General features: G+C 41.9%; 1 protein-coding gene across 1 annotated transcript in view; it reads right to left on the bottom strand.

Annotated features, from left to right (window-relative positions):
- Positions 1 to 21,271, bottom strand: part of LOC147020275 (spectrin beta chain, non-erythrocytic 1-like) — a 264,618-nt gene extending 243,347 nt beyond the window's left edge. The window contains exon 1 of the mRNA XM_085895518.1: positions 20,941 to 21,271. The gene's annotated coding sequence lies outside the window, so the exon portion shown is untranslated. The remainder of the gene's footprint in view (positions 1 to 20,940) is intronic.
- Between the last annotated feature and the right edge of the window lie 1,863 nt (positions 21,272 to 23,134).

Raw genomic sequence — 23,134 nt, 5'->3', positions numbered from 1 at the left:
TGTATTGACCTTTTGGTTCATGATGACCTCAAAGATAATTGGCTCATTAAATTCAATGACCTAAAATATAAATCCTCTTCAAATTTTAAGTCAATCGGATTAAAATTGAGGATTTTAGAAATTCCACCAAAGTTGTTGAGCTTTGGCCTATGGTGAAGTTTTGACCTTTTAACTTCAAAAACAATAGGCTTCTTCCTGATGACAAGCTCTACCACGTGGTGAAGTTTCGTGAAAATCAGTTTGAAATTGTGACCTGTAGACGATAAACAGACAGACAAAAACAGACAAACAGACAGATAGACAGAATAAGAATATCGACTAACCAATATAGTTGAAAAATCTTCGATTTTGCAAGTCACAAACAGACAGAAAGGGGTGAAAAGATAATCTCCTTCACCTTCGGTGGCGGAGGTAACTAGAAGGGCACTCGGTTGAGGGCATACCTCCGACCAGTAATGCCTGATCCATGAGAAGATATCTGGGCCAATACATTTTTGAAATATCATGCAATATATCGTTTTTGAGCCCTATCTCTCAATGGTGAAGAATCAATGAAAAAATTCTAGGGGTCAGATCCGGATTTCAGATCTTCACCAAAATCAAATCAATCAGTCGTGGTCACACACCCAACCAGTCCACAAAGTTTTATCTGAATCTGTCCACAACTTTTTGAGATATCATGCTATATAACGTTTATGGCCCTATCTCTCAATGGTGAAGAATCACTTTAAAAATTATAGTAATCGGATCCGGATCCGGATCCGGATCTTCACCAAAATCGAATCAGTTCGTCCTTTTCACACACCGAACATGTCCACACAATTTTTTTCGGATCCGAACACAACTTTTTGAGATATCTTAAACACAGACAAACAAACAAGCAAGCAGTCATAGATTGGTAGTTACGAAATCGTCAACTTGACCTCTGACCTTGTCTAATAAAAGCTGTCTCTAGAGAAGGTAACGACGCAAACCAGAAGTTTCTACGATGATTCTGTACCAAACCATCAAAAATCGTAACGTCGACCGAAGCAAAAATCTCCATTTCTCCACGCAATTATTTAATATTAATTTATCAAAGTCACAAAACCATAATATTCGGCCATCCACCAACAATCGTTCCATAATCCAACGGCTTAGCGAGTCAGGCATGCGACGATAACCTTTATTGGGATAAAAAATTACTTTTACAAACCATCTTTATCGAAAACACCGTCAGCGCGCACACGCAAAACCTTTACGTGACTCAACGCCGTGTCTGCTCGAGCACACTGCACCACGTGACGAGCCGTGACGCGGCAAGTGAAATATTTTTTACACAATCTTAAAACGTCTCCAAAACATCCGATTTTTACCAGAATTTCGACAACCGATTGTTAAGCGTCCTAAGCGATCGCAAAAACCGAAGACAAAATTAAAATTGAAGTTAAAACGAACTCGTAACGTCGACCGAAGCAAACATACTCTATTTCTCCACATGATTTTACGGAATTATGTTTGACCTCACTGTGACCGTGAGCTTTGACCGATTTTGACCAAAATCTAATCAGCGCTAGCCATCGCCCTCCTGAATCATGTGGTGGAATTTGACATTGGTAGCTTCTTCCGTTCTCCAGTTATCGTGCCTACAAACTAACACACACACAAACAAACAAACACACAAAAGAGGACGGAAGTCATCAATATACTTACGAAATCTTTAGATTTCGTAAGTAACAAACTAGAAGGAGGCTCGGTAGATCACATACCTCCGCCCTGTAATGCCTGATACATGACAACATATCAGGCCCAATACATTTTTGAAATATCATGCTGCATATATATGTGTATATACATATATATATATATATATATATATATATATATATATATATATATATATATATATATATATATATGTGTATCCCTGTGTCGTAAGAGGCGACCAGGGTTGCGTCAGGAAGGGCATCCAGCGTAAAACATGAGCCAAATCACTCTGCGGATCATACGGATGATCCGCTGTGGCGACCCCTAACGGAAGCAGCCGAAAGAAGAAGAACATTGACAATTCATTGTCATCATCATCATCAGATTCATTCCAGGGGTTGACTGTAATAGAACGCTGTTCCAATCTAACTTCAATCGCCCTCAAAATACATATATATATATATATATATATATATATATATATATATATATATATATATATATATATATATATATATATATATATATATATCTCTTCTTCTTCTTCTTTCGGCTGCTCCCGTTCGGGGTCGCCACAGCGGATCATCCGTATGATCCGCATAGTGATTTGGCACATGTTTTATGCCAGATGCCCTTCCTGACGCAACCCTGGTCGCTATATATACATATATATATATATATATATATATATATATATATATATATATATATATATATATATATTTATATATATATATATATATATATATATATTATGGTTTCTCACCACTCCGGCGTGCGAGCGACCGCTTTTAACTAATCGCAGCTGCGCGCCCACCGGACGTGGCAAACCTAGTCGCAGCTTTCAGATCAACGCCAAAAAAAAGCTACGGTGTGTTTTTCAGCACACCGTAAATCAGCCTACTATTCTGTCCACAGCGACGGGGTCCGATCGCCGAATTGTCGATTTACCTTAGTATGCGCACAGACAGAAAGGCCGGGGATTTACATCTCAACGGGACCTGCTTGGAAATGAGCTGCTTAAGCAGCTCGCTCCGTTTGCGATTTGCCAAGCGGTGTATTATCGCGAGGCCCCGTTGGATCCGATTACTTTATCGGCTATTTAAAAGCCAGCTAATATTCCGTACGTAATAATAGCAGTCAATGACAGGAAAGGACGCAGCGAACAGGTGAACATTTAAACAAGGACATTTATTTACACACGTATGCAGTCAAGGCAATGAATGCAATGGGTGTAAGGGACAGGACATGAGCAAACAAAGACCTACAGCCGTTTGTCTATTTATTATGTACATAATCACTTAACAGTTCTACTTATGGACACGGTGCCAAAACTTTCATGCAAAGAAAACTCCAGGAAAGAAAAGGGCAGACTGGACCCATAGGCCTTTATGTTCGTGGAACTGTGAAGATCGCAAGAGCTCCACGAGACAGTGCTGGTTACCTGGCACCCTCGTGGTGACTCGCTGGCTGGCGACCTCTCTCCGGCTTTCTCCACCTTCCCGCAGTTCTGCACGGCCCAGCAGGCTTGGCTGCGCTCCAGGCTTTGGTGCGCTCCGACTGCCCTCCGCTGGACTCGAACCTTGTGGTGTTCTCCCGACTGCACCGCGACTCCAAAAGAGACTGCAGCTCAACTCCGCTCCCAGACTTCAGACGAACTCCACGGCGCACCCAGACCGACTCAACTCGACTCACTGCTTGGCGAACCCAGACCGAGTCCAGGCAAAACTCCAGGCAAACTCTCCAGGCAAAAAGAACTAAGTGGTTCAGCCCCGCCTTTTATGGGGTCCGTGGGTGAGGTTGATCCCCCACCTTCGATCTTTCATCCCCCGCTGGCTCCGCCCCTTTTGGTATTTTGATCTGATCTCGTTGCGAAATGCGGAGAGAGTGGACATGGCAGAGATCATCTCCACCACGCGGACGTTGTGGAAATCATCTGCTCCGGCGTCTGTTGGCGGAGATGCCGCTCGTCCGTGGGATTCGCCGTGGCTGGCGAAAATATGGCGGTGTAACGGAGATGAAGGTGAGGCGATGTTGTGCTTGCTCTGTGGTGGGGATGGCGTGGTTGTTGAGATGCGGTTGTGGTTGTTGAAGTAGTGGTTGTGGTTGTTGAAGTTGTGGTTGTTCCAAAATAAGGATAGCAAAAGAATAATGGCTGACTCAAAGATCATAGCCCGGTTACACGAATAATTCCCTTTAGACATCGGTGGGGAAATCTAATCTGAACACACACTTATCGACATAACTGATCTCTGGGAAACCTGAATGGTGTTCTGTGAATTTCCACACCCGTAACACTATATATATATATATATATATATATATATATATATATATATATATATATATATATATATATATAGTTTTTGAGCCCTTTCTCTCAATGGTGAAGAATCACTTTAAAATTGTAGTAGTCGGATCCGGATCCGGATCTTCTCCAAAATCGACTCAATTTGTCGTGGTCACACACCCAAAGTGTCCACCAAGTTTCATCCAACCCCTTCCACAACTTTTTGAAATATCATGCTATATATCCTTTTTGGCAAGCCTGGTGTTGGCTTAGTGGTTAGGGTGATGGCTTGGGATCCCAGGGTCCTGAGTTCAAGCCCCGTTGGCTGCTGAATTGACACCAGGGGGTTGACTCAGCCTGTCATCCTTCCGAGGTCGGCGAAGTGAGTACCAGTGTACTGGTCCCGGTGTATGCCCCGGTTAGAATAGGTATACCATATCCCTGTGTGTCGTAAGAGGCGACCAGGGTTGGCGTCAGGAAGAGCATCCGGCCATAAAACATTGCCTCAAGAAAAAGCCTAACCCCTGCACAGCAGGGAAAAATGGCTGTAAAAACGGTCATTTTTTTTTATATCCTTTTTGGCCCTACCTCTCAATGGAGAAGAATCACTTTAAAATTCTAGTAGTCGGATCCGGGTCCGGATCTTCACCAAAGTCTAATCAGTTTATCCATGTCAGGATCAGTTACACACCAAACCTGTCCACAAAATTTCATCCAGATCCGTCAACAACTTTTTGAGATATCCTGTACACAAACAAGAAAAAGATGTCATGCAGAGCAGGAAGGGATGAAAACAAAATCCACCCCCTCTCCAAAGGTTGCCATGGATACATGGATGCGTGTGCGTGTGCGTGGGCGTGTGTGTGTGTGTCCAAGCAATAACGTTTTTACCATTTGAGCTTTTGTCGTCAAATTTTCAACAAACCCTTATTATGAGAATATGGAGAGAAAAAAATTAAAATTGGGTCAAAATGTGAAAGACAAAGTTATTGTGACTATAAATATCCCTTATTGCCCTGCAACAGTGTGTCGACACACACACTGAACCTGTCCATAAAATTTCATCCGGAATCGTATGCAACTTTTTGAGATATCCTGCACACAGACAAACAGACAGAAAGGGGTAAAAACATAACCTCCTTCACCTTCGGTGGTGGAGATAACAAACAAACAAACAGAAAGGTGTGAAAACATGACCTCCTTCACCTTCGGTGGCATGGTAAATATCATGCAATTCTCGTTTTTGAGCCCCATCTCTCAATGGTGAAGAATCACTTAAGAAATTCTAGTAGTCGGATCCGGAACTGAATCTTCACGAAAGTCTAATCAATTCTTCCTTGTCACACACCCAACATGTCCACCAAGTTTAATCCGAATCCATCCACAACTTTTTGAGATATCGTGCTATATATCGGTTTAGCCCGATCTCAAAGTGGTGAAGAATCACTCAAAGAACTAGAATGGCACTCGATGGAGCGCACACCTCCACTATGTTATGCCTGATCGACGAGAACATATCAGGCCCAATACATTTCTGAAATATCATGCTGTACAGTACTATATCGTTTTTAGCCCTCTCTCAATGGTGAAGAATCACATTAAAAATTAAATATTTCTCGTATCCAGATCAGAATTCGGATCTTCACCAAAATCGAATCAATTCGGCCTTGCCACACACCAAACCTGTCCACAAAATTTCATCCAGATCCGTCCACAACTTTTTGAGATATCCTGTACACAGACAAACAAACAACAAACAAGAAAAAGATGTCATGCAGAGCAGAAAGGGGTGAAAACAAAATCCACCCCCCTCTCCAAAGGTTGCCATGGATACATCAAATTGTCCATTTCATTATGATTGAAATTGACAATCTTAATCAAAGCTCAGGTCAATCAGATGAAAATTGATTATTTTTCAGATTCAAATGGATGATTTTAGAAGTTTGACCTTGAGTTGATCTTTGACCTTTTGACCTCAAAAATAGTTTGTTTCCCAATTCAGTGACGCAATATGCAAATCTTGTTCAAATTTCAACTCAATCGGATGAAAAATGACAATTTTAGAAATCTGACTTCAACATTTCCTTTGACCTTTGACCTCAAAATCAATAGGTTTCTCAGTTGAGACTACCTCTTGGTAAAGAGGTACTTTGCAACTTGGTAAAGTTTCATGACGATTGGTTTAGAATTGTGGCCTGTCGGCGATAAACAAACAAGATAGAATAATAAAATCGACTGACCGATATTCCTGAAAAATCTTCGATTTTACAAGTAACAAACAGACAGAAAGGGGTGAAAGCATAACGTCCTTCACCTTCGGTGGTGGAGGTAAATATAGAAGCAAGGCTCGTACACGTGTATTTTGTACAACCCCCCCCCCCACCCCCGCAGCAGGAGATGGGGTTTTGCAATTGTGTGTGTGTGTGTGTGTGTGTGTGTGTGTGTGTGTGTGTGTGTGTGTGTGTGTGTGTGTGTGTGTGTGTGTGTGTGTGTGTGTGTGTGTGTGTGTGTGTGTCCAAGCCATAATGTTTTTACCATTTGAGCTTTTGTCGTCAAATTTTCAACAAACCCTTATTATGAGAATATGGAGAAAAAAAATTAAAATTGGGTCAAAATGTGAAAGACAAAGTTATTGTGACTATAAATATCCCTTATTGCCCCACCACAGTGTGTCGAATGTGAGATGCCATTTTTTATACACTTCCTCGTTTCATTATTTATATATTTATTTATCACTGAGCTTCAGTGTGTCTGTCCAAACCAAATTTTTACCAAATGAGCTTTCGTCATCAAATCTTTCAACAAACCTTTATTTATGAGAATATGGAGAAAACAAATGAATAAAATGTACATTTTTTTTCACTGTCGTTTTCGTCAAGTTTAGTTTGAGTACAAAGAGGACACGGACAGGCTTTGCAGTTTGAAATTCTTTCTCGCATTCAATTAATAATGTTTAAATGACAGAAAACCATGTCTTTACAAAAGTGAACTGTGCTGCTATTGTGTTATCATTGAGAAAAGATATTGATTTAAAAAACCAACTTTAAACATCAAAAATTATTCATTTTGCTAATCGGATGATTTTAGCTGATAGTCACATTTTAAAACAACAAAATAATTATCTTCTGGTTCTGCATTGCTCCACATGTAGGTCTCACCTGCAAATGTTCCTTCCACCTGAATCAAGGCTAAGTTGTCCGAATCAGATTCGTCGTATTTTTGTTCTATTTTGACCCCGTTTGTGTTTTCATCCAATTTTCCATGTTAAATCGTACCTGGTTGTGCTGTATTGTCGAATTACTTTTCGTGTAGCTCAGGCCTTCTCCCTGGATAGCCGGTGAGCAAAATCTGTCTCGGTTTTGAGGTTGTTTTTCGTTCCACTTCTTTTTCCCAAAGTTTTTGTCCTTTCTGCCTCTTCAACATTATCCTATTTCCCCTCTTCACTTCAAAAAAAATAATAACTTAATTTTTCATTCCAAAACACAATCTCATTCTGCCTTCCACCTTTACTTCCAGTACTTCATTCTTTATCTCTCCCTTTTCTCAAAAATAACCCCCCCTCTCCCTGCTCCTCAGCCCCTCCCCCTCCTCATCTTTCACATCTCATCCCACTGATACAAAAACTGCTTAACACTGCACACAACAGTGTATCCAATGTATACTATCATTGTCACAAGGCTTTGTGAGGACTGTTGCTGTGTTAAATGCAATAAATCTGCACACTACTGAGTAGTCACCAAGCCAAGATAGAATACTTTCCGCATCTATCCAAAAGTTGAGGAGCCCATTTACATCCTGACCAGATGCATCTGATGGATCACCAACAGATGTGAATTTTGGATGACATGATCTCTGTCCCCTTGTCCACTATAGGTGTGTAGCTCATTTTACATGATGGACCTAAATGTGTCTGGATTTAGGTGTGCCAAGGATCGCCTAAATTATGCAGGGGGGCTCATTTTACATCTGGACAGTCATCCAGAATCAGCAGAGTAATGTTTTTGCAGTCTCCTCGCAGAGGGATGGGGTACTGTCCAATATGATGTGGGGTCATCTGCAAAAAGGAAGAATGCACTTTCCAGAGCATTGGGGACGTCATCTATTTGAATGAGGAAGAAGACTGGACCCAGTCCTGTCTGCCTTGAGGAACTCCAGCCTCCACTGGGATAGGGAAGGAGAGGATTCCACTGATAGCAACATGTTGCAGCATGAGTGGAGGAAGTTAGAAATCTTGGAATGAAAGCAGCCTTAAATGCCACAAGCTGAGAGCTGGGCAAGCAATGCAGGATGCCAGACTGTGTCAAATGCCGAGATATGTACAAGGAGATGGTCCTGATCTCTTCATTGAGATTTCGGGCCTCCAACCGTTGCTGAGAAGGAAGCAGCTGCCTGTCCAGAGTTGAGACTGGGATGAAATTGAAACTAATTGTCAAAAATCAGGCTGTTAAATATTTGAAAACAGAAAAGACGATAATCAGCAGTGATGATGCATTCATTACTTTGCCTCTAGTTGGAAGTAAGCTGACCGATCTGTCGCGGATAGCTCGTGCTCAAGTGCAATGGATGTTCCCGATGATATTTCTCTGAAATTTCCAGTTTTTTATTGTGCAAATTGTCTTGTTCCAGAACTTTTATCAGAAGTACTTATGATGTGCTTAGCATAAAGCCATAAATATTGACTTGTCCACCGGACAACTGGAACAGACTTTTGACCTGTACCAAAATAATTTCATTTAATGTCTTGGACAATTGGATAACTGTCAATGTCAAGCCCAGTTAGGGATTTTTTTCAGCATGACTGTATTCATGCAACTCATATCTTGATTTTCAAAAGATATTTCATGGGATAACTTCCCATGTCAGTTGCACATTAACAGTACCTGGATATATTTCATATGGATATACATTTATCTGCATGAGTTCATTACCTCTGCCACCGAAGGTGGACGGAGGTTATGTTTTCACCATTGTCTGTTTGTCTGCCTATGAGCAGGATATTTCAAAATGTTATGGACGGATTCGGACGAAACTTGGTGGACAGGTTTGGTGTGTGACAAGGAAGAATTGATTAGATTTTGTGAAGATCCAGATCCGGATACGAGAATATTTGTTTTTATTCCCTTGGTAATTCCTCACCAATGAGAGATGGGACCATAAATGATATGTCGCATGATATTTCAAAGACTTATAGATGGATTATGACAAAAGTAGGTGGATGACTTGGGTAGGTGACAAGAACAAAGTGATTCGATATTGGTTCAGATCCGGATTCAGATCCGGACTTTCAGTGAGATACAAAAGGTAAACTGTTCAGCCTGGCAGAGGTATGCGCTCTACCGAATGCCATTATAGTCCTTCATGTTCTCATGTTAATAATACAGTCAATGATGTTGTCTGGAATTTCAGCTTTGTGCAATATAAATGCAATAAAGAATCTATTTACATATTTTTTCAATTGCATGCTCAACTTTTATAGCTGAGCTTAATACATTAAATTTCAATCTATATTTGAAAACAATCAATCTTTAATCGTAATCTTGATCCAACAGTGTTTATACTGTTGATCTATCCAGCATATAACATTTTATACAATGTCAAAAAAGCTCTGAGCTAGTTGATGTCAAACCAGTTTAAATCCATGGAGTAGCATCAAAAGTGCTATGTGACTGCACAAACTCGGCTGAAACCGGTATAAACCAGAATAAAGCGCAAGTGTAAATGGGGTCCAGAAGTTTTATTTGAGATGCAGCCCTAATGTCACTCAATGATTGAATTTAGTCAGAGTGAAAACCAAGCCAATCACACAACGATCCCAATTAAGATACTCATTACACTGAAACAAGCAGACTTACAGTGAGCCACACATCCATTTCCCAACCAAAGATATCAAGTTAAGCATTCAAAAAAGTCATGTGCACAAGAACTGCCATCGTGGAATGTCTCAATCGCTGTTATAAACATGCCAGAAATTCCACGAGGCAAATAAACACAGCCCTTTTGTGAAACATCTCTTGACTTCGATATGTTCATTCATGCGCTAAGGCTATTTTCTGGCATTATTCCTTCAGACATGCTGAATGAAAGTCATGCACAGAAGAGCTAAGCCCATTGACTTGATAAAAAGGTAATGCAACCTCACCCATAGTCCATAGCACTGTCCTGTATCCATCCCTGCCTCTGTCTCTACATTTTAATTGGATTCGGCAATGGAAAAGATTCTTTCTCAGCTTAGAAATTATGCATTTTCAGCCATATTTGCCTGTGCAGCATTCAAGAAAGGACTGTCAGCACAATCAGTTCACAAAGCCAAATGGAGGTTCAACAACATAGAGCACAGCTGGGTGTGTGTTCTGCAACCCCCTTGTGGATTAGATTCTGCATATACCAGTTACTTGGAAACAAAGCCAGATTACATTGCCATTAGTGTTTCGAAGAAAAGTGAACAGGTTCACACCAATGAGAGAGAGAGAGAGCTGGTCATTGTGGTTGTCCTTTGAACAGAGCTCGAGGTGTTGCATTTTTTAACAACTCAACCTCTTGCAATGAAAATCCCTCATTAAGTAGTTTGAATGTTTCTTCGTATAACTCAGTCATGAACAACATTTTGAAGTATGGAATGAACTTCTCAAGCTATTGAACCCTCCTTTCAATCAGCAACTCCATCCAACACCACTGTTTGATCCTTCAGCATTACTGCCCACCACCATGTAATCAAGATTTCCATATCCATGTGGCCTCTTATGCACGTCATAACATTCCTGCTTTGGTGTCTCATACAGTATATAGCTGGATGTGCAAAATATTTGTTTTCTCAATTTCTTATCATTCCTTTTCAATTTCCTGCTGATTTCCTGTTCTTCTTCTTGTTCCCTAAGCCATAAAGGGTGTAAATGAAGAATGCATCAATTATTTGCAGATAACTATTGAAATATACATATAACGAGAGTTAAAATTCATAGCCACAATTCAAACCAAACAACCACATCACCGGTATCTGAAGAATATATGTCCAAAAACGTTTTTCTAAAAATAGTCATCTCAATATAGTTATCTAAATAGTACCCATAGCTGAGCGAAAGCCTGTGTGGAATCTTCAGGAACAGCTGCATTCAGTAAGAAAGGGTAAGGAGTTGAACAGCTGGGAAGGTAATTGCGAACAGAATGGGTGTTCCCAGTGAGAGATTGTTCAGACCAAAATTATCAGGGATAATCGTGATTTATCCAAACTGCCTCCATCTCTGGACATGCTAGCACAGCCTCCACAGGATGCAACAAGGCAGAGTAATGCTGAAGATAAGGTTGATGTTTTAAATAAATGAAAATTATCTTTGGCTTACACGCCGCTGAAACCCTGTTCTCACCCTTCAAGAATAATTCCTCTCCTTGTGCTGTGGTGCAACAGTTTGTTGTCATCCACCGTTTTTCCTTCGCCTCATTTTGTCTGTTGATCCGTTGCCCCCTGTTGTCCTGCTCTTCCACGAGCGTTGGTACCGGTATGGAACAATATATTTTTCAATGATCATGATAACAATAAACGAAGTAAAATAAATTGACATTTTATTTTTCTGCTTGAAGACTCATAAAATCTTTATGCATACTCACATACTACATACTCGAATACCTCTGAACTGTTTAGCCTGGGTTTGATACTCAACCAAGATATAAACTGCCACCATGGTGTTTTGCAGGCAGTGTGATCCATCAATGTGTGGACCATCTTTCGGAAGAGCGTGGGGCTAAGCTGGAGGACCGATCTTCCAGCACTAATCGTTGGTGTACGTTAAAGATCCCAGGGTCTTTTGCAAAGAGTCGGTGAATTCTCACAGGCACCCTGAAAAATTCAAAATTACTGCCTAAATTGTGGTCTTCTTGGACACTCCTGAACACCAGGTAAAACTATTTGCTACCTTAGAGTACGGTTGTTATCTGGGCACCAGTTTCTGTACCTTAAACAAATTCACCAGATTGTTCACATATTTAAAGTGATCAGCCATCTTCGAGTATGAATGGGCAATCAATTCCACCATAGAGGAGAAGGACATCACAAGCAATGAGTGTATTTTACAGGAATTGCAAACACATTAGTGAACAAATCAACTTAGAATATGGAATTTTAACCGAAAATCACAGCATCATGAAATGCAAAGATGGAAACCACAAAAGACCAACACTTTTGGCTGAGCCTTCACCCAACTGGCACAATGATAATTCATCAGTGATAACCAGAAATGTGGGGTGTGGGGTGTTCAAAAAGTTATACGAATGAGATACTCGCAATAGTCTGATGCACACACCAATACTTGTTTTTTATTCTCCAACACATACATATATTTATATAATTAGTCGGACAAAATATTTTCTTACGAAGAAGAAAAATTTGAAAAAAAAACAAAAAATATGGAGCATCTTGAATAAACTACTATGAGCATCTTGATCATAGAACTATTGAAGAATGGTCCATTACTGCATCCATTTGTAATGATAGTATATGTTGGTTGTTTCCATGCATGAATTTGACCAGTGAAATATTAAACCATTCATACAAACACACACATTGGATTCAGCTATGTGTTTGTGGTGATTGTGAGCTGTTACTGTCACCATGGGTCCGCCACCACCAGGGTGATTGACAGGCAATGTCTTGCCCACCCCTCTTGACTCGACACTCAGGATGCAGTTATACCTATTTTGTGGAATCCTTTCAAGTTATGAAAAATATGAGTAGTCTTCTTCTTGCGTATGGCAGCTTAGCGGCTGGGGTAGCTATCATTTCTTGGAAGCACGACTATGTCACTGATGCAGTGCCCCTCTACCAGTACACACTGGTACTCATTTCACCGACCTCAGAAGGATGACAGGCTGAGTCAACCCCCTGGTGTATTAATTCAGCAGCCAACGGGCCTTGAACTCAGGACCCTAGGATCCCAAGCCACCACCCTAACCACTCAGTCAACACCAGGCTTATAATATGAGTAGTGATGGACACTAAAATGCAGTGGATTTGTGTTTCATCCAAGTACTGAGCTTAAACAAATTTTGAGTTGGGCTGTCTAAAAATGAGAAGAAGAAGAAGAAGAAGAAGAAGAAGAAGAAGAAGAAGAAGAAGAAGAAGAAGAAGAAGAAGAAGAAGAAGAAGCAGAAGAAGAAGAAGAAGAAGAAGAAGAAGCAGAAGAAGAAGCAGAAGAAGAAGAAGAAGCAGAAGAAGAAGAAGAAGAAGCAGAAGAAGAAGAAGAAGAAGCAGAAGAAGAAGCAGAAGAAGAAGCAGAAGAAGAAGAAGAAGCAGAAGAAGAAGAAGAAAAAGAAAAAGAAGAAGAAGAAGAAGAAGAAGGAGGAGGAGGAGGAGGAGGAGAAGGAGGAGGAGGAGGAGGAGGAGGAGGAGGAGGAGGAGGAGGAAGAAGAACAAGAGGAATAAGGAGAATTACAAATGGGCTGTTTTAGGTCTGTTAGTCTTGTCGCCCAGTGATGCTCTCCAACAACTTCATGAGTGTTGTTGGATGTAAAATCCTTCACAGACAACTACTAGGTACTTTATAGGTTTATAGGTTTGTATATTGGTCAATGATCAGTGGAGGTGGTTGTGAACGAAAACTACAGAAAATAATAGGACCATGGGTCCTGAAGCTCACCTGGATCAGGAGCAATAGTCACTCAAAACCCCAGCAGACCCTTTTGACCCTGATTTTTTTATGCCGTGAACAAACTTTGGTGCATCATGGGTGATGAAAGTTGTGGTCAAATTTCATCAAAATCATGTGTGTAGTTTCAGAGAAGAGAGCAAATACCTATTATTTTGGGGGGTGAAACACCCCCCAACCCCCTCCCCCCCCACCCACCTCCGTAGGCCCCCTTAATGAGAGCAGATTTTGATGCAGTCAATAAACCTTTGTTAGGCATCAGATATGAAGCTTGTGGCCAGGTTTCATCAAAATCATGTGTTTGGTTCACGTGATAATGACTGAAGTATTTACAGACTGACTGACTAACTGAACTACCGGCAATGCTCGATCGCATAATCTCTCCGGACTAAAGTCCAAGTGAGCTAAATATATGCTAATAGTTTGCATCACTTCTTAAGCCCGTTGATGTTGTTGATGATGATGATGATGATGATTGTTGTGTTCTGTTATTACATTGATTATGTAAATGCTCATGGGATCTTAAGGCCCGGTCACACCTTGACGTTTTAGCCAGCGATGGCAACGTATTAAAATGTATGTAAAACGCTGGCTTACGTTGAACTTTTGATGTTTTTTTTTAAAGATTCGGACGTATTCATAGCGACTTGGTCTTATGTATAACGCATTGGTAACGGACACAGAACGTTTCGTTGTGTTATAGATAACTTATACCAACGAATGCTGAACCTGTTGTCGGCCTACACAACCGATGCCCAACGATAGTCTAACTTAGGCATAGCGCGTTGCACGCATCGCCGACGATGTCGTGACGTAGCCTATTAAAAGGCTGACGCACAACGATTCGAATCATAACTGCCGTAGACATGGAAGTGTCAACATCGCGGTCACACCTTGGCGATCTTGCCAGCGTATGCCGACCTAAGAAAAATGTGTCTAAAACGTTGGGGCACGTCAAATACGGTATGAGTAAATTTGGTATACGTGAGTAGAATGCTAAAGTACGCTATCATACGTCGTAGTAAGTAGAGTACGTCAAGAAATTTTAAACATGTTCAAAATTTTTGGACGTACTCGGCATATGACACACGTTCCGCATGCGATGGGGATAAGTTTTACACACGATATGTGGACGCTTACACACGTCCACAAAGGCTACTTATAAGCTACTCATAAGTCGAAACACGTCGCGGTAATGTCTTTTTACGCGAAACTTATTTCTAACATATGTTTGACGTGCTTTGAACCAATTCTTTACGTAGTCCCAACACACATCGACGTATGTAGACGTATTCCAATGACGTCTTCCGGTCGACAAAAAAAAAAAATTAACGTGTTTCTAGCTTACAACTGCCATATAAAGACGTGTTCCCAGCGGTTTTGGGAATTGGTATATAAAAATGGTGTTCATAAAAGGGGAACCCAACAGTGTTTTCGAGTCCTTTTTGAGTCGATGTCCATGTCAGCAGTAACAGTATCAGTATCAGTATCAGTATTAGTATTAGTATTAGTAGTAGTTTGTTCATGTTGGCAGTAGTAGGTGAGTGTGAGGGGGAGGGTGTGGGATATGATGGATCGTCCTTGCTTTAACGATTTAACGATTTAAATGATAAACTCAACGATTTAAATGGCTGCATCTCCACTATTGAAAGTAGACGCTTGCGCTCAACAATTGGATTTTTTTTACACTCAACGACTTTTAAACGGTACCACTCAGCTATTTTCATTGTTTACAATGAACGATTTAAATTGCTGTCACTCGCCTTTGTTTTTTGACGCTGACGCTCGGAAATTTTAATCGTTTCTATTGAACGTGTGAAATCGCTCAAACCCCACTATTGAAAGTAGACGCTTGCGCTCAACAATTCGATTTTTTTTACACTCAACGACTTTTAAACGGTACCACTCTGCTATTTTCATTGTTTACAATGAATGATTTAAATGGCTGCATCTCCATTATTGAAAGTAGACGCTTGCGCTCAACAATTGGATTTTTTTTTACACTCAACGACTTTTAAACGGTACCACTCAGCTATTTTCATTGTTTACAATGAACGATTTAAATTGCTGTCACTCGCCTTTGTTTTTTGACGCTGGGGTTTGGAAATTTGAAGCGTTTCTTCTGAACGTGTTAAAACGCTCAAACTCGACTATTTTAAATAGACGCTGCCGATGGACAATTGGAATCATAGCCAAGCTAGACATCGAAGTGTGAACATCCTCGTCATGCCGAAGAAAAGTTTGAAGAATGCTGCAAATAAGTGTCCTGGCCGTGGCCGTGGACGCTGAGGCAAGGACGATCCATTATACCAACGTCTTTCAGCCTATGAGTAACTTAAAAGTAACGTCTGTCGATGTGTGGCAACGATCGCGTAACGTGCCAACAACACGTTAATCATAGGTTAGAAATAAGTTTCGGGTACGCTAAACATTACCTCGGCGTGTCTCAACTTATGATTAACTTACAAGTAGCATGTGTTGACGTCTGTCAACGATCGCAGACCGTGCATACAACTTGTGGCCAGCGTAGCGGAACGTGTGAGTCATACGCAGGCATACGTCGTGAAATTTCAAGCATGAAAAAATTTGAGGACAACCAAAAAGTACAACGTTTAAAGCCAACGTACAACGATGTATGGCAGTGTTTTTCAGCGTGCTCTCAATGTTATCAAAACTTACCCATAACGTATTCAACGTGTGCCAGCGTTTTAGAAAAAAAATTCAAAAATCGGCATACGTTGGCTAAAACGTCAAGGTGTGACCGGGCCTTTAGACACAAGAGGGTGCATGGGAAGGGGGAGATTTCTTGAGTAAAGCCTGTGATTGTATGCCTACTGTCTGGATGTGATTTCTTACAAGCACAACAACGACGATGACGACGACGACGACGACGACGACGATGATGATGATGATGATGATAGTATCAATTTGCATATTCTTTGGAAAATAATACAGTTTTCGAAAGTTATCATAGTGTAATGACAACTAATAAGATGTCATTGTCAGATTAAAAAGTTCAGAGGATTGTTTTTTTACCAATGTAAACATTGTGTGATGTCATTGAGGATTCAGTCAATTTCGTTGAAATACAAGCACACAATCATGGGAACACAATGAACTACTCTTTGAGAAACACTGAAGGATCTGAAATGTGCACACAACACCAAAGAACAGCTAGTTAAACCTTCCACCAGAGAACAGCGAGCTCAGCCGAACAACAAAGAACAGCGAGTTTAACCTAACATCAAAGAACAGCCAGTTAAACCTAACACCAAAGAACAGCTAGTTAAACCCAACACCAAAGAACAGCTAGTTCAACCCAACACCAAAGAAGAGCTAGTTAAACCCAACACCAAAGAACAGCCAGTTCAACCCAACACCAAAGAACAGCGAGTTACACCCAACACCAAAGAACAGCGAGTGAAACCTAACACCAAAGAACAGCGAGTTAAACCTAACACCAAAGAACAGTCAGATAAACCTAACATCAAAGAACAGCTAGTTAAACCTAACACCAAAGAACAGCGAGTTCAACCTAACACCAAAGAACAGCACGTTAAACCCAACACCAAAGAACAGCTAGTTAAACCTAACACCAAAGAACAGCTAGTTAAACCTAACACCAAAGAACAGCTAGTTAAACCTAACACCAAAGAACAACGAGTTCAACCTTTCACCAAAGAACAGCGAGTTAAACCGAACACCAAAGAACTGCTAGTTCAACCTAACACAAAAGAACAGCTAGTTAAACCTAACACCAAAGAACAGCTAGTTAAACCTAACACCAAAGAACAGCCAGTTAAACCTTACACCAAAGAACAGCTAGTTAAACCTTACACCAAAGAACAGCTAGTTAAACCTAACACCAAAGAACAGCTAGTTAAACCTAACACCAAAGAACAGCTAGTTAAACCTAACACCAAAGAACAACGAGTTCAACCTTTCACCAAAGAACAGCGAGTTAAACCGAACACCAAAGAACTGCTAGTTCAACCTAACACAAAAGAACAGCTAGTTAAACCTAACACCAAAGAACAGCTAGTTAAACCTAACACCAAAGAACAGCCAGTTAAACCTTACACCAAAGAACAGCTAGTTAAACCTTACACCAAAGAACAGCGAGTGAAACCTAACACCAAAGAACAGCTAGTTAAACGTTCAAATCCAAAGGATGGCATTCTTAGAGATGCAGAACTGCAATCATGATTTTCACCAGGATGGCAGTTCAAGTCAGATTTGATTCCATGAAACAAATCCTGTCAGACCGGACTGCTCAGAGGTGAGCAGACTACCTGATGAACATTGACAATTCATTATCATTATCATCATTGTCATCATCATCATCATCATCATCATCATCATCATCATCATCATCATATTCATTCCAGGGGTTGACTGTAATGGAACGCTGTTCCAATCTAACTTCAATCTCCCTCAAAATACATATATATATATATATATATATATATATATATATATATATATATATATATATATATATATATATATATATATATATATACATACATATATATACATATATATCTTCTTCTTCTTTCGGCTGCTCCCGTTCGGGGTCGCCACAGCGGATCATCCATATGATCCGCATAGTGATTTGGCACATGTTTTACGCCGGATGTCCTTCCTGACGCAACCCTGGTCGCCATATATATATATATATATATATATATATATATATATATATATATATATAGATATATATATATATATTTTTTTTTTTTCCAGCAATGTGTGTGTGTGTGTGTGTGTGTGTGTGTGTGTGTGTGTGTGTGTGTGTGTGTGTGTGTGTGTGTGTGTGTGTGTGTGTGTGTGTGTGTGTGTGTGTGTGTGTGTGTGTGTGTGTGTGTGTGTGACCGCTGTTTCTCGACAACCACTGGTCCGATCTCATTGAAACTTGCCAGATATATTGCTGGGGACCTGAGGATGTGCCTTTCCAAGGTTTGATATTAATCGGACAAGTGCTTCCCAAGTTATGGCCATTTATTTACCAAACCAATGACAAGACACGTTGTTGCGTGGGCGTGGCCGATGGGGAAGGGAAGCTCAGCCGCGTTCGCCATTACAGGTTACAACGTATGGGCTCCCGGAGAGTGATGACTTCGTGTATTCTAATAATTTCTCGATTTCTTTTGCGCATTTATAGATAAACACGATGCCCCAAGTTATGATGGTTTTCATATTAGACGGTGCATAAATTTCGGTAACATCAGAGTGCTGGTATACTCCGAACCAGGAAGTAAAAAAAATTTTCTCTCTCTTCTCTTCTCTTTTTGTTTTTCCTTGCCACGACATTGTGAAAAGGTAAAATACCTTGGTGCTAATTGAATAATTGGGTATTAAAACTAAATTGCGAATAATCGTAGCTGCGAATAATATGCGAACTTCCGGGTCACGCACGTCCGGGCACGCGAGAGCGAAGAAACGGCCTGTGTGGTTGTTGTTTGTTGCTCGTGGTTTGAATTTTTTTTTTTTTTTTTTACAGGCATGTACTAGTATATATACTTCCATCATTGCCCTCCTCATCCATTCCATCATCCTGTCTATTTTATTCCCTGCCTTCATCTTGCGCTTCCTCCACCAATCAGTCAGTATATATATATATATATATATATATATATATATATATATATATATATATATATATATATATATATATATTTTTTAGTAGGTCCAGGTGACACATACCTGTGGCCAAAATATTTCAGCTTCTTTATGATAGAATCGAGCACGTAAGATTTCTTGTTACATCCACCATCGTAATTGTTCATTCAATTTTCTTTCTTTGCAACTAAATCATTCTTCTTAGGATCTACACTTCAAATAACCTTCCAGGTGTTTAGACACAGATTTTGAAATTGTCCTGCTTTCTGCGCCATAGAGCTGTATTGTCCATTTATCGCACTTTACAATATTCTGAATGGATTCGTTATCCTCATCATTGAATTGCTTAAACCATGGAGCTCCTTCCACATTGAACATTAACTTCTTTAAAAGCCACAATTATTCTCATGTTGTTGTAGGGGTTCGCTGGAGGAAGTTTTTGTCCCAAGTCTTTCACGAACCAGCTGGCCAGGCATGACATTCGACTCAGTCGTGAGGGTAGGAATTTGTCATTTAGCCACGTGCCGGCGATAGGACGCCTACTCTTTGTGAAGGACACCGTGGGATCTTTAACATGCACCAAGTAATGCAGGCAGACAGGACACTAAGTTTTGAACGTCCATCCGAGGGACGGCACATACTTTGATGAATCATCCTACCTGTGAAACACCGGGATGACAGTTTATAGCTGCGTCGGGATTCAAACCCCGGCTAGACAGCTGAGAGGGGCCATTGTGCACAATTACCTGCAGGCAATCCTGTCACCCCCCCCCCCCACGTTGGCCATCCTGTCATCCCCCACCCCACGTTGGCCATCCTGCCACCCCATGTCCTGACGTTAAAAAAAAAGATCGTCTGAACCACATGAATTATTTATTATTTTGCGATAGCGGGACCTGTAAAAACAGGGAGCTACAATAACAAGAGCATGAAAAACCGTTACGTGTGTAGATTTGAAAAAAGGGGAAAACACAACCCCTCCCCTCCCCCACTCGCCCTCCCCTCCCCCACTCGCCCCTCCCCTCCCCCTCGCCCCTCCCCTCCCACCCCTCCCCCCACTCGCCCCTCCCCTCCCACCCCTCCCCCACTCGCCCCTCCCCTCCCCCACTCACCCCTCCCCCACTCGCCCCTCCCCTCCCCCACTCACCCCGCCCCCCACTCGCCCCTCCCCTCCCCCACTCACCCCTCCCCCACTCGCCCCTCCCCCACTCGCCCCTCCCCTCCCCCACTCACCCCTCCCCCCACTCGCCCCTCCCCTCCCCCACTCACCCCTCCCCTCTCCCCACTTGCCCCTCCCCCCACTCGCCCCTCCCCTCCCCCCACTCGCCCCTCCCCTCCCCACTCGCCCCTCCCCTCCACCTCCGACCCCCACCCAAGGATAACAAGATGTGCAAGAAGATGACGCAGAGAGGAATCATGAGAGCCGGAAAGGCGCGGCAGGAAAACTCTTCTTGTATATCTTTTCCTGCTGTTTCTTGTTTTAATTTAACTCCTCGATCATTTTTTTGTTTGTTTGCCTTGAATCCTGTGGTAATCGTGATCGGTTCATGATGATGGGCGAATCGGCAGAGCCGTGAGGTGAATGGCAGGCAATATTATTGACAGCATAACATACATGTGATCAAAAAACGGGAATGAGGAAAATAAAAACCCCAATAAAAAATGTGGGAAGAATTCAAAAAAATGGCAAAGTGTAATAATTCTTACCTTCGGTTGATTTAACACTGCTCTCCTCAGCTCTCCTCAGCTTTCGTCGCTCTTTTTGTCGATCGGTGTCGCGCTCTCTGCCCGTGAGAGCGAGCGCGCGCCCCGCGGAGCGACACGGGCTGCGCGACGCACAAACAATCCTCCCTATATCGTCCCGTCTCAGCCGTCCACCCGCGCCTCGCGCTTTTTTGAACTGTGGTTTCCGTGCGGAGAGTTCTGCTGCCCGAGGGTGCGGGGTTGGGGCGAGGCGGGGTGTGGACTGCGGATGCGAGGCGCAACGCACGATAGAGCGGGTCCGACGGCGAAAGGATACACGAGTCGAGTGGACGTGCGCCGCATGTAGGATGGGGATCTGCAGGGTCGCGGTGCGCATGCGCACTGTACACCTGCCCGCTTTCTGCTCATCATCGTTTGGAAAATGCTGTGGTGTGGTGGATGGTCGTGTAGTGCGATGTGTGACTCGTGTCCGATTGATACGCTGTTATTAACTCTTGAACTTGACTGGCCGATTTAACATTCACATCTATATCCCTTGTGCTTTACACTGGGAACCCAGGTTCAAATCCCAAATGTAGGCTTATCACACGGATTCACACCCATTCGTACTGCAGGCGCTTTTACCAATGTGTAGGCCTATTAATGTCTTTGTAATTCAAAGTACAGTACTGTACATTGATCCTACTCTTGTGTTTGTTGTATTGGTGATTTATTTACAAGTGACTCCACGAGCCTCACATGAACGTTTTAAAAATCTAGTGATCCAGATTGGCGTTGGTAGTGAGGTTTGGTAATGATGTTGGGACTTGGGAGTGAGGATTGGTAATGATGTTGGGACTTGGGAGTGATGTTTGGTAATGATGTTGGGACTTGGGAGTGAGGATTGGTAATGATGTTGGGACTTGGGAGTGAGCATTGGTAATGATGTTGGGACTTGGGAGTGAGGATTGGTAATGATGTTGGGACTTGGGAGTGAGGATTGGTAATAATGTTGGGACTTGGGAATGAGGATTGGTAATAATGTTGGGAATGAGGATTGGTAATGATGTTGGGAATGAGGAGTGGTAATGATGTTGGGTGTGAGGATTGTTAATGAGGTTGGGAGTGACGATTGAGGGTTGGGAATGATGATTGAGAGTTGGTCATGAGGTTGGGAATGAAGGTTGGTAATGATGTTGAGAGTAAGGGTTGGTGATTTGGTTGGGAGTGAGAATAGGTAATATAGTTGTGAGTGAGGGTTGGTAGGGAGGTTGGGAATGAGGGTTGGTGATGATGTTGGGAGTGAGGAATGATGATTGAGAGTTGGTCATGAGGTTGGGAATGAAGGTTGGTAATGATGTTGAGAGTAAGGGTTGGTGATTTGGTTGGGAGTGAGAATAGGTAATATAGTTGTGAGTGAGGGTTGGTAGGGAGGTTGGGAATGAGGGTTGGTGATGATGTTGGGAGTGAGGAATGATGATTGAGAGTTGGTCATGAGGTTGGGAATGAAGGTTGGTAATGATGTTGAGAATAAGGCTTGGTGATTTGGTTGGGAGTGAGAATAGGTAATATAGTTGTGAGTGAGGGTTGGTAGGGAGGTTGGGAATGAGGGTTGGTGATGATGTTGGGAGTGAGGATTGTTAATGAGGTTGGGAGTGAGGATTGAGGGTTGGGAATGATGATTGAGAGTTGGTCATGAGGTTGGGAATGAAGGTTGGCAATGATGTTGAGAGTAAGGGTTGGTGATGAGGTTGGGAGTGAGAATCGGTAATAAAGTTGTGAGTGAGGGTTGGTAGGGAGGTTGGGAATGAGGGTTGCCAATGATGTTGGGAGTGAGGATTGTTAATGAGGTTGGGAGTGAGGATTGAGGGTTGGGAATGATGATTGAGAGTTGGTCATGAGGTTCGGAATGAAGGTTGATCATGATGTTGAGAGTAAGGGTTGGTGATTTGGTTGGGAGTGAGGATAGGTAATGAAGTTGTGAGTGAGGGTTGGTAGGGAGGTTGGGAATGAGGGTTGGTAAAGATGTTGGGAGTGAGGATTGTTAATGAGGTTGGGAGTGAGGATAAGTAATAATGTTGGGAATGAGGATTGGTAATGATGTTGGGAATGAGGAGTGGTAATGATGTTGGGTGTGAGGATTGTTAATGAGGTTGGGAGTGACGATTGAGGGTTGGGAATGAAGGTTGGTAATGATGTTGGGAGTGAGGATTGTTAA

This window comes from Eptatretus burgeri, chromosome 9 (assembly GCF_056783735.1).
Source record: "Eptatretus burgeri isolate ZD-2024b chromosome 9, Ebu_testis_v1, whole genome shotgun sequence".
NCBI classification, from domain to species: domain Eukaryota; kingdom Metazoa; phylum Chordata; class Myxini; order Myxiniformes; family Myxinidae; genus Eptatretus; species Eptatretus burgeri.
The sequence above is the reverse complement of the archived record's forward strand: the minus strand, read 5'-3'. Positions and strand labels throughout refer to the sequence as shown.